General features: G+C 41.2%; 1 long non-coding RNA gene across 1 annotated transcript; it reads left to right on the top strand.

The window, feature by feature from the left end:
* Positions 1-1,475: 1,475 nt before the first annotated feature.
* On the top strand, positions 1,476-8,333 carry LOC311434252. Its single transcript, XR_014691341.1, has 3 exons — positions 1,476-1,615; positions 6,132-6,229; positions 7,737-8,333. It is a non-coding gene; the product is annotated as an uncharacterized lncRNA (long non-coding RNA).
* Positions 8,334-12,528: the final 4,195 nt, after the last annotated feature.

The following is a 12,528-nucleotide window of genomic DNA, read 5'->3' as shown; positions in this document are numbered from 1 at the left end:
TGTCCAGGACTGCAAAACACTGACACTGCTACAGTAAGAATGGGATTTGAGTGCTCCTGGAAGTAAATTTATCTTTAGTGAAAACCACACATTCATAGCTTTTATTGTTTGTTGCCTGCCCTTGTCCACTGGTGTGTGATCCAGCAGATAAGGGTACATTCCTTAGCAAGTTTTCCTCAGAGCCTTCAGCAGGAGGCACCCCATGGCACTGAGGTTGGGACCTCCAAAGGTTTGATGTGAAAATGGAGCAAACATTTCTCCCAGCAAGAGCTGTAAAGCACAAATACCACATGCTATGGGAAAGGCTTGTGCTTCCGTCACTACCGCAATACAGATTGGGTGTTTTTTTAAAGACCAGACCAAACAAATGAATCAGGAAAGCCCTGTAATGTGGAAGGCTGGACTGGGTGATCAGGGTGTTTTCTTTCTGGTTCTAGTGTTTGCAAAATATCTCAAAGTTCAAGCTCTTACTTCTTTTGGATTCAAAATTGTTCTGCACCCAAAAGGAGTGATTCATATTAGTAGTTAATTTTCAGTATAATTCTCTTTAATGTTGTAGTTCGTGCTTTTTCTATGTATTAGGGACTGTCCATTTTTTCTTCAGCCTCAAAAACTGCTGAATAATTTATTCAGGGAGTTCTAGTGAAGAATAAAATAGAAGTGCCACCCATAGGCAGAAAATGGGCCTGGAAATCTTAATTGGAAACTTCTGAATATTATGAATGACTGAAAGCTATGTTGTCTCATGGTTTTAGGCTCTTTCTTGCTGCAATCTGAACCACTAGGACATCTGTCACTGTCCCAAGGCCTAGCTTGATTTGATTAAGCTTTACAGGGTGTTGTAAGAGGTATACCCCTCTGCTAAGATCTCTTATATCCATGTATATAAACATGGGGAACAGATTGCATGAATGAACAAAACTGGCATATGATGGGGGCAAAAACTCCGGCAACTTGGACTATTAAATTATTGTTTGAGACACACTGAATGCAATCCTCTTTCTGCAACTCTGCAGGGTATCTTTGTTGAGGTTTTTGTCTGGTGCAGCCACATCACTGCAATTTGCACCTGTGAAAGTCTTCTGAATCTAGGCAAAACCTGAGCTACTGCTCTGGTGCAAGCCATGTCACTTCAGGTATACTGCTTTTCCTGCTGCTGTTATTATTATTAACACATTTGTTCACTGCAAACAATGACCAGAGGTTCAGGGCATGCAATTATACCTAGGAACCTCAGTACCACCGGACTCTTGGAAAAGAAACAGACTAAAACAATCCAGAAATACATTCAGTGCTTTGTGATTTATGCACATTTGCAGAAGTCCCAGAGAACTGCCAGTCTTTGTCTCACTGTTTCTCATCTGTAAATAAAGAATACAAGAGCCCATTAAAACAGTCCCTTCTGAAATTTGTCAATGCAGTAGCGATCATTTTTCCACAAATGTTTAGCTCCATAGTTGTCTGTCTCTTCCTTTCAGCAAGCACAGAAGTGGAGGTGTGGTGCAGATAATGTCGTCTGGGAGTGCTCTCGAGCCATGACTGCTCTGCGGCAGCCTCCCACGTGCAGCTGGGTGGCGGAGACTGGAGAGCTCTGCTTTCTTGCACAGGAATGGGGGTAAGACTGACTAGTGGGAGCTGGAAAAAAAAAAGTAAGAAAATGAAACAAACAAAAAAACATATCTTTTTTTTTTTTTTTTTTTTTTTTTTCCAGAATATGTTCTGATTAGATAATTGCTGCTGAAGAGGCCCAGCTGCATTGCCTGAATTCAGTTTTCTCTCTAAACACTGCCACCTATTTGTGTTCCTGCTTTCCCCTTATCCTTTGATCCTGGCCATGCCTTCACCTGTTCTGTCCTTGAATTTATCTACAGCTGAGAAAAATACCATGTACATGGTATTCATCACTGGGTAGCCTCCTCCCTCTCAGGCACTTTCATCTCTCCTTTGAACCCATGTTTCCTCCTGCTCAGCTTTTGTTTCTCTGTTTAGCATCTCATTATTCTGAGGGTCAAGGATGCTGCATAAAACCAAAGGGTTTACACATTCAGTTTCCCATATGGAAATTTTAAAGGGGCTATTGTATAGCCTTACGAAGGATACAGATTGCAAAGCAAATCATTGCTTTTGCTTTTGAACACCGGAGATTAAGGGTAGGGACATACAAACACCTTACGTCTTGCTGTATGTCAGCAACTTCATAGCGGCTGCCTATGTATAGGATATCTTCCTTTTGTGTGTGCAGAAGGGTGTGCCCCTCTTACCACAGGGAATGAGCTGCCTCTCATTTAAAGTTAAGAGTGCACACATGCATGGGCAATCATAACAGTGTGGCTAGGGTGGCACCTTGTTCATCACAAATGTGACCCCCATCATGCCACTGACAATCACACGTAACCTTTGAACCCTCCTTTTCCTTCTCCTCTGGTCCCATGCTGCATTGTACTGACTCCTTTAGGTGTTGTCTGTCTTCTGTATTCCCTATTAAAATGGCAAGGGGAACCACTCAAGTCATTTCTCATCTGAAGAGAAGAGCTAAGAGTGATAACTAGAGTACAGCAGAGCTTTTTATTTCCAGAGTGTTTTGTCTCCTCCCCTCACTCCCCATACAGATGACAGAAAGCTGTTGATAACAGAACCTGGAGCATCATTTTCCAATCCAAGGAAAAGCTGCCTGCCTCTGCTGAAAGCAACATTTCACCCATTACTTAGGGACGAAGTGCCACGCTAAGGGATGTGCTGTTGCACAGGAAATGTGATCATATTTCTGTAGACACAGTGCTTCACACTGTAGCTAGACTAAGGGGCCAGGCATGATCCCAAATGACACAGGAAACCTTTAGCTGCAGAGAGAACTTAAGGACTGCAGATTTTGTTGTTTTTCTTTTCCATGTGGTGTATAGATTTGGCCATCACTGAACAGACCTCAGAAATAAGACCCATTCCTGAAGACAAGTGATCATGAACTCTGCTGAAACTGTATTTATCTTGGTAGACTTATTATCTTGATCAAATTTCTGTTTAGAAAAATATAACAGATGTTAGTCTATAGCTTTGCCCTAAGGAGATGGTACCACCTGCAATGGATCATGTATATATTAAAACACATTTCACAAAAAGATGCAAACCATTTCACCATCATTATCTTAGCTGATTTTGATCATACTAAGACTTCACACTTAGAGCCATGACTCTTCTGTAGATCTCACATTATTGTGCAAATATGAACAAATAATACTGTTGTATTTATTTTACAGAGGAAAACTTTAGCACTAGAGAGGAAAATGACAAACTCTAGGATAACTCTAGACTGAAGTTCAGGTCTTTTGCTACATATCCTTATTCCCCAGAAAGCTTTTTTTTTTTTTTCCTTCTCTCTGCTTCCTCCCTGATTTTTCCCTTCCTATCTTATATTCTTGTACTGTTCTGATGTACCGTTAAACAGCTAACACATTCCTTCCTGAAGGGGTATCGTTCAGCTGGTGAAATTGCCCCTGTGTATCAATGACAGTAGAGCATTTTAAAGCTTTTCTTGAAAAAAAGAAAAAGAAAAAGAAAAAAAAAAAAAAGAGGTTTTAGAAGTTATTTCTGGAGATAAAACTGTGCCAGAATGACCTAGACTTTGAATGCACTTCTGAGTCCAAATGTTACCAAATCTATAACACACTAGAGTAAAAAGCAGCTGAATCTTTGGACAGAAACTCCAAAACTTTGATGTTGGGCTCCAGTGTCCACATTTGGAGACTCCTTCTGGATGGTTTCAACACTGAGGATCTTGATGGTGCTTTGTACATGAGTGTTGTGCATAGATCTCATGTTGATACCTCTCTCTCTCATTTTTTTTTTTTTAATATCCTCAAAATCTAATAAAGGTACTGAGTATTTCCACAGCATTTCTTTTCTATGGAAATAATTGCTGTAGCTGGTACAGTGATCCTTGGCAGTGCTTGAGGGCTATCAGTGTCATTCAGAAGGACCATGTACAAGAACCTGCCGTAGTACTAGGGAAGGGCTGGAGATTTTTTTATAGGAAACTCACTGATAGATTGGTCTCTTCGTAATAAATGGCCCATGCCTGTTTTTTGTTGCTTGATTTTAAGGGTTTTAAAGATAAGAGTTACCCTTTAAGGGTAACTATAATTTCCTAAGTTATCAGGTGTGCTTATTCATTTGTTTCTCATGGGATGTTTTAAAACTATACCTATATCTAGAGCTTCACCTAAAAAGTGAGTTTTAAAGCTGTCTGCAAGTAAAACAGGATCAACAAATTCTTATCATCCCTGTCAGATGCCCTGAACCAGCTGTAAACTGGAGGTGGGTTGGTGACCAGGGAGGGGCTTTTGCCATCAGAGAAGACAGGCTCATCCAGGACTGAATAAGCAACACATTCATATTCCTATACCATCACTCAGATATTCTCAGACAATTAAGCAGGGGAAATGAATTTAAAATTGAATACTCTTTGGTACAGCTTCTTGAAATTACTTTTATTAATCAACATTGATTTTTAAAACATTTTTTACATAATAGTGTCATAATTTTTCCTGTTAAAGAGAATAGTGGGGAACCTGGAAAAGGCTGGGGAACTAATGAATCTGATTTTGTATTCCATGTGCCGTGGCCCAGAAGCCGGGCTATGACAGATTTCTTTATTGAACCTTCCGGCAGGCTTTTTGTGAGAGTCATTTTGTAAATGAGGGTTTGTAAGCCGTGACCATGGAAAAGGATCTTTGTCCATAATAGTGGAGGGTTCGAGGGCCTGATTAATAGAAGTGAACAAAGGCTTTCACCTTGAAGGTCATCCATTCAGATTTAGCCCAATCTGACAACTTCTTTGCTTCTCAGAACTGTAAGGGATAGGAAGGATAAGAGAGAAATTCAGGCAGCAAACTGCACCACAGAATTATACACTGGGGGCAAGAGGGAGGATGCTCACATCATTAGGGCCACACCTACTATAAGGGATTAATTTGTCTGCTAATCTCCCTAGGGACCTTTTGTGTTAGAAGGCTCTGCACTGCCCAATGGAGAAGCCTCTGTCTCTCTGTGGTCTCTTTAGGGGGTCTAAATGGATTAATCAGCTGAATTGGTTCATGTAAATACTTCCCTAAGTGTGAGTCCTAGTGGTAGGCTTTCTGGGAAGACTGAGAATCAATTGGCTTGTCACTAAGAACTGCTTCTGCCATGCTGCATGTGTTGTGGCAAGGCAAGTTGAGTGCATTGAGATTCCAAGAGCTTTTATCACCTTCTTGGCACCGGCATTTCCTATTTCCCTTAGTTGCTGTGTCTCTTTCTAGCTTTGGATTTCTCTGTCACATTTCTGGATAGAAACTGCTTCCTGCAATCATACAGAGCCTGGATCGTTGAAGAGAGATGATCCTCTTATTGCCTCTGATTGCTATTACAAAAGCAATATGTTGCACAGAGGATAAGGAGGAGATAATTTCACCGGTGCTGCTTGTGCTGCCTCTATTTTGTGAAAAGCTTTTGAACTGTGTTAGGACTGCCTAGAAATGAGTGGTATGGGGATGTAAAAAAAAAAGTTTTCTTATGAGCATGCAAAACCTTTAAAATTTTGTTCATGAAATGAGGGATTAACTCCATGAAATCTATGTATTCAAAGATTCTGTGCCATCTTTAAACTTATTTACACATACCTGCTGGCCTGATTGGCTAGTCAAGAATTCACTGAAGATTAGGAAGAAAAATACTTATTTGGGTTTATTCTTGGATCAGTGATGCAGCTCGATGTTAAATGGGGGAAGGATGGAAGGAGGAAACCAAATGAAAATCATACAATAGAGTGGAACTGTAGGAACTGGGAGGAAAGGGTGATAAGGCAGTTTATTGCTGTTTAAGCATCAGCTAATCACTCCGTTAATCAGAAAATCAAAACCAGGCTGCAGGATGATTGGGTCAATTTACTAATTCTCATTAGTGGTGCGAGGGAAGAAGTGATGGGGGTTGGCTGATGTGCCTTCCCTGTACTGCTTTTCAAGTGGCTTTGGACAGAATAAAAATGTGTGATATAAGGGGTGAAGTATGGTTTAGCTGTGGCTTCTAGGACAGAGGGGAGGCGGGCTTATGCACAGGACTGGATGGAGTAATTAGTAAGCTCATCTCCCTACTTGCAGGTTTGCAGGTGACCTTAGAGACCACCGGAGTCATGCCATGAGCTTACCGTGGCCATATGTGTCTTTGTTGAATGACTTGATGCCAGGAAAACAAAACTGTGAGTATTGTTATCTTAATGGCAGTGGAATAAACCCTTTATATCAGAGGGTCATGGCTCATGGATTAGTGTTGGAGACCCTGGCATTAGACACTAAGATAGTACCTTCAGAGAAATCAGAGCAACCATGCAGGCAAAATGAGTTTTACTTTGTTTACAAAAATGATTATTGCTCACAGTGGTATTTCCTAATGCTTCTGAACAGTTTTTATTGCATACCTCCAAAATGCTGTATAAACTTTATGAATTTAGCTTCAAAACATGCTCTGCCCTCCTTAGCATCTCCTCCTGCCCACCCTTGCCCTACTTTTGTATGTGATTATGGAAGTTAGGGCATGAGTTGCAAATTGTGAATTTAACGGTGCACTGCTTACAACTGGAAAGAGCTGCCAACTGCTAATTATTCACCAAAAAAGTTCGTGGATGACTGTGAATAGCAGGTACATCTGAGAGTTTTCCAATCTGCCCCTGGACAATTCATAAGCCCAGAAATGGCAACATTCATTGTATGATTTATTTGTTGTGAATTGTTTACTTGGCTCTGCTCCCATGTCTATAACACCAAGCCAACAGCAGTGGAACCAAAACAGACTTTCTCATGAGATATACAGAGCTTCCTTTTTCAAATCTAGCCAGAAAATACAAGAAGAACAGCTTTTCTTGTGGCATTTTAGTATTTCCAGTCCCTATTGGATTCCAGAAGCACAGAAGCAGTAGAAAAATAAGAGAGAATAAACAGAGAAGAAATTTCTTTAAAAAGATCTATACCAAACAGAAATTACTGGTACCCAGCAATCCCATCATCACATCCAGGCTGTGCTTGTGTGTTGTCTTAGAGGAAACCATGCTGGGCAGTAACAACATTCCCTTTGGGACCTTGTGAATTTTAAAGCCTCCAAATGAAGCAGTAGAAAAACATGTAGGGTTGAAGTAGATTTGGTACCTGCATGTGTCCTGAATTATCTCTGGTATGTCTGCAGATAAGTAAAATGCATGCAGTCAGGATCCTGTAGCAGCCTGACAAGAAAACATTATTTGAAGGGAACTATGGAGATCCAACACTGTGCTAATTGTCAAAATTGAAGCTGGCCCTGGGTAGCCTCCTTGTCAGTGAGGTCTACAGACCTCCTCTTGGCTCTTCACCTACAGAATACTGTGTGAGGACTGTCAGCTCTAGCTCTCCAGGGTGGCTCCAAATTTTAAGAAAAAAATCCAAACCCTAAAATCATTATTTTTATTTACTGCTAAAAAATCTTATCTATTTTGGGGATATTTAATAGTTTGGGGACTGCTTATTGAGCAGTATGTGTATACCGAGGGCCATATTTTCACATCTCAGCAACTATGAGAGCTAGGCAGACTAGAAGAAGAACAACAAAAAAGATCCATCTCTGGACTCCAGGAGCTGGAGCATGAAGTAAAACACTGGTTTTATGAAAAGTGGCAAAACCAATCCCTGTTCTTTCTCTGGTGATTGGCCTCATGACATTTTCTTCTCTGTTTCCAGTGTGTGCTGTCAAAATATTTCATTCCTCTTCAGTCTCTGTCGTGACTGCAGATGATCCCAGCTCCTCCCTGGACCCCTGCCTTGTTTCTAGTTGGAAAGCATCAAGCTTTTAGGTAACAGATGCTTGACAGCCTAAAGAAGCCACCTATAATGAGGAAATAATCTCCTGAAATTGAATGGGAACATTAGCCTGGGTTTCCACATGTCAGATCTGAAAGAAGAGGGGAAGTGTTTTCACTGTGGCCTCAGGCAGAGCCAGGTTGGTGGGGTTGCCATAGCAATCGACATGTTTATCAAATCAAGGCCTCCGTAATGAAACAGCGAAAGATGCAATTCAGAGAACATTGAAAGTGAAATATACATATCAGTGTGTATTATGTTGCAAGAAAAGTGAGCAAGAAGATCGAACTGTCTCAGTGGTTTATGTATAAATGAAAAGACAGAGCCTCCTTTTGCTCTGAGTAACATAAATGACACATTTGCAGTGACTTCAGTGTCAAGAGGTGATATTGATCAAAATACAAGTAGTGTTGTGGCATAAGTGCAAATCTCAAGAGGCGTTTAGATGTGCAAAATAAACTTCTATTTAGTTCATGTTATCCTGTGTTGGTTAATGACATCTTCTCCATTTCTCCAGTTTTCATTGAAAGAAATAGTCAGGCAACCAGAAAGTAGTGATAATTTGGGCCTCTGCTTGAGCTGAGTGAAATAATCCATAAAAGCCATGGTGGCTTATTACATAAGACAGCATTTGCCTATAGAATATTGATCGCCTCGTGGGAAGATCCACTTTTAAGATTAAGAAGATTGGAGCTACGGGGTAGTAACAGATGGTTGCTATTTTTTTTTTCTTAATTCTTGCACTGTTATTGATACAAGCACAACCTTGTGCTATGCAAGCTAGTTTACTAATTGAGCTGGTTGCAAAGGGTAACAGTATTAACCCTTTGTTTAGTCAGGGAGAAGTATGATAAATTTGACTGGAAGAAATGGACAGCCCCAGGCATCCAGTTTGTATGAGAGATCTGATGGAAGCGCTAAAATGTCTGATGGAAGTGTCTTGGCAGATTCTGTGCCTGCTTGTGCAAGACACAAACACGGCTTGTGGAGTGGGTGTTTGCACACATTGCTGCCTTAATCTGTCCTGGAAAGTTTCATGATGGAAACAGAGATAGAGCTGAAAGATGATAGTCAAGGTCTGCAGAGGCACTGTCTTCCTGAGTGACTACGGAGAGGTCTGGAGAGGTTAATAACACACACAGCTAAATAAGTCTAAGACATTCCCCTTGAGTATAAGGTTATAACTGAGTAAATTGCATGCTTCAAAAAATCCCTGCTTACATATTTAGCCACTGTTGGCTATGTGTCTACTCATGTCCAAGTGTGTATGTGTGAGTGACTGGAACAATTCCCAAGGTTAATTACTAAACCCACCAAAGTTCTTGACTCATTTGGAGCTGATGGAGCCCACTGCACGTAGTCTTCAAATTTATCAAACAAACATGATTACGCTGGCCATGACACATGGCTTGACTAATAGCGTATCAAACTGAAAACCCCTGCCTTGAGATGCATCTCCGCCACAGGAAAAGTCTCACACATCATAAAATGGCAGCTGATGTGGGAGGAAAGTATTGCTCACCCACTGGATATTCCCCCTGCTGTCTTGTTTTAAGTTACACTGAATAACTGGTAACTGCAGAAATGTATGACATAGTCTAACTTGGACGCTTGGGTTATATTTGCTAGTTCTTCCTAAGCAGGTTTATGATTGTAGGACACAAAGTAGTCTAGTTGTCTGTGGCCAGTGGGTTAATAAACAAAAACATTATTATCTTTGAAATGGTGTCTGGACCAACTGCCAGTGAACTTCCCCCAAAGTTTTCAGTGGGAAAAAGAATTGTGAACAACTGGGGAAGAACATCTCCAAAGCATCTGAGAAGCCCAAGGCAATGTGCTGATCTAACATCCCCTAACCGCCTTTGCAAAGATGTTGTCAGCATAGCTGTGTGTCACTGAGCTGCTGCCACACAAATCAGAAGTTCCTCTCACTGGCTCGCCTCCTGAGTGAGTTACTGTCAGTGTTTCATGTCCTCACCTTTCATTGCATGTTGCTGCAACCCCCACAAATGTCCTTGTTAAGAAGGTTTCTTCAGGAGGAGCTTTCTGTCCCTGAAGTGCACATCTTTTAAAGTCTGTATTCTGACAGACACGAGCAAAATTGTAAACCCGTAAACAGATACAAAGGCTGGGCAATGAATCTGTCAGTTCCAAGGTTAGTTAATTTATAATCTGAAGGTCTTTTCCACTTCTAAGGCAATAATTATTATATCCTTAAAAAATGTGATTATGTTCCTGATTCAACACTAACTTAGGTGTGCAGTTATGGACATCCCTACTTAATAGAGCCCTTAAATATATGATTAAATCCTGCTACAGCCTACTCTTTGGAGTTAAGCTGAACTGGCACTTAATTCATTACTGCTTTAATAGACCTTCTACAAATCCAATCTAAATATGAAATAATGAAGCAGGAAGTACCATCCATAACAACAGAATGATGACATTTATTAACAGAGGTAGTCCTGAGTGCAATCTACATTTAGAATAGATTTTCCTCTTTGGTTAAGTGGAACTGTACCTTGGCTGTCCGGTAAGAACACTGACTGCAGCACCTTTGATGTTAAGTTTCTTGTCCTCCCATACTACCTCAACTGTGAGCAAGGGATGGTGGCAGAGGTGTGGTGCCAGACTTTGGGCATCCCATTGCGTGCTGAGCAGGCCCCTGGAAAAAACTGCAGCACTCAAGGGGATGTTCATGGGACCTTCAGCTCGAGACAGCGATGGGGGATATCCATCATCAAGTAGGGATGTAGCTGGTGTGAGTGCCACCTACTCCCATCCCCAGATACTGTGGGATTCCCATCTTGTGCTCTGCCTTGTGCTTGAAGCTCTTTGTGACTGCATTGCTGGTCTCTTTGTGCTTGGGCTTTGCCTATTGTCATAAAGGTACTTGAATGGCACAGCCTGGGTGTTAGACAGCTGCCCAGTTTATATTTATAGAGATTGTAAAATGTTTTAAAGTGGGAAAATGATAAACTGATAATAGAGCTAAGGTAGGAAGACCTGACCTAAGAAACTCAAGAACTGCTGATTTAGAGCAATAAGTTTCTTAAGGAAAAGAAAACAAAGGAAATGAAATCACCTTTGAAATCTGGACAGGCTTTATGATGATCCTTTTACAGTTTGAACATGTGGGTGTTTCACGTAGCAGGATTTGGCAGAAAAGCCAGCTCAGCTTTATTTACAATCTCTTTATCTACTGGAAGACCTGCTGCACTTTAGCAATCAAAAAACAATGTAACTTTGACAATTATTTAAAAAGTGAAGAAAAGTGAAAAAATAAAAAAGTTAAAAACACTATATATTTTTTTTCTGTATGCTAATTTTGTTTTCATACTTTTTTTTTTTTTTTTTTTTTTTTGTGATCCCATGAACACTCTGCATATATCTTTCCTTGGTCACAAATATCAGCACCTCCTTTTTGTGAACTGTTGGGAATGGAAGAGGTTCAGTCATTTGCTGGAGTGAGAGGCATTTGCTCTCTTTAATTAGGAGCCAAACTGCAGGAGTCAGTGTGTGCCAAGGAGGAAGTCAGACTAATGAACCTCTTGCGTTGTTCTAATAAGAATTCAATGCAGTCATCGAGGACAGGTTATCTAGATGCACACAGCTTATGATATAGGCACTGGTGGTGCTATAAAGTGAAGGAAGTTAAAATCAGGCAGATAGTAATAAACAGAGGTGTCTCCCATCAAGGACTACAGAGACACTGGTCTGCAGTGGAAGGTGATATAAGGAGAGGCCAGTGCATGTCTGACTGCTGCTATTACTTGTGGTCTGCCAAGCCACATGCTCCTCACCCTGGATGAGGTCTGCATTGGACTTGTGCAGGGAGATTGGACACAGCTACTGTGCCTGTCTTCACTGTCTGCTGCTCCCTGCTCTGGAAAGAACCACATTTGCTTGCTGGGCCTGGTCTGCATGCAGGAATAACTCACATTCAAGACACACAGATGTCCCCGTAGGACACTGATGACAGCTGGGATCACCTGTCCTTTCAGTAAGCTCCTGCATGTCTTCTCTGGCAGCCGATCATCACTGGCCTAGTCAGCTGCACTTTCCCAAGCCTGGTTGAGGTCTTCTGGCTCTAGCTGCCATGATTTACTCTGCCTGAGTCTGAGTTATGTCCCTAGTTCCTATGAAGACTTAAGAATATTATGGACAAAATACCCTAATGATTCAGGGTTGCTGTGATTTACAATCTTAATTTGGTCCATCTGTGCATTAGGATGGATTGTAGGCTGGCCTGCTGTGATTTTCAGTTGGATTTCTACTTCATCAGTGAGTGTGATTAGGCCTGCCTTGTGGGGTTCCCTTGGGTATATTTCCTCAGATGGCCTCTGAATCTGCGAGTCTGGGTATAAACTTTGTGCCTAGAATGCAGATTAGGGAAAGACTTGGTTGTACATCCATCCCTTCTCATGCCCTGATACATAAAACAAAGAAGAAATTGCTATATTTCCCCAAAATGTGCCTGATTTGGATAATCAGGGGGGCAGGGGTTTGAGTGCCTCTTCAGCTAAAGCAAAATACAGCTTACATGAGCTCCATCTTTCTCTGCTGCAGAAGCTGGAAGGAAAAGTTCACAGCAAGTGTCATAGGGAACTGCAGGAGATGGTGGGCAGGATCATCATGGGTAGTCAGTGTAATGCCTGGAAGAATGAACTGG

Source organism: Aythya ferina (assembly GCF_964211825.1).
Source record: "Aythya ferina genome assembly, chromosome: 3".
NCBI classification, from domain to species: domain Eukaryota; kingdom Metazoa; phylum Chordata; class Aves; order Anseriformes; family Anatidae; genus Aythya; species Aythya ferina.
This window is presented reverse-complemented; position numbering and strand designations above follow the sequence as displayed.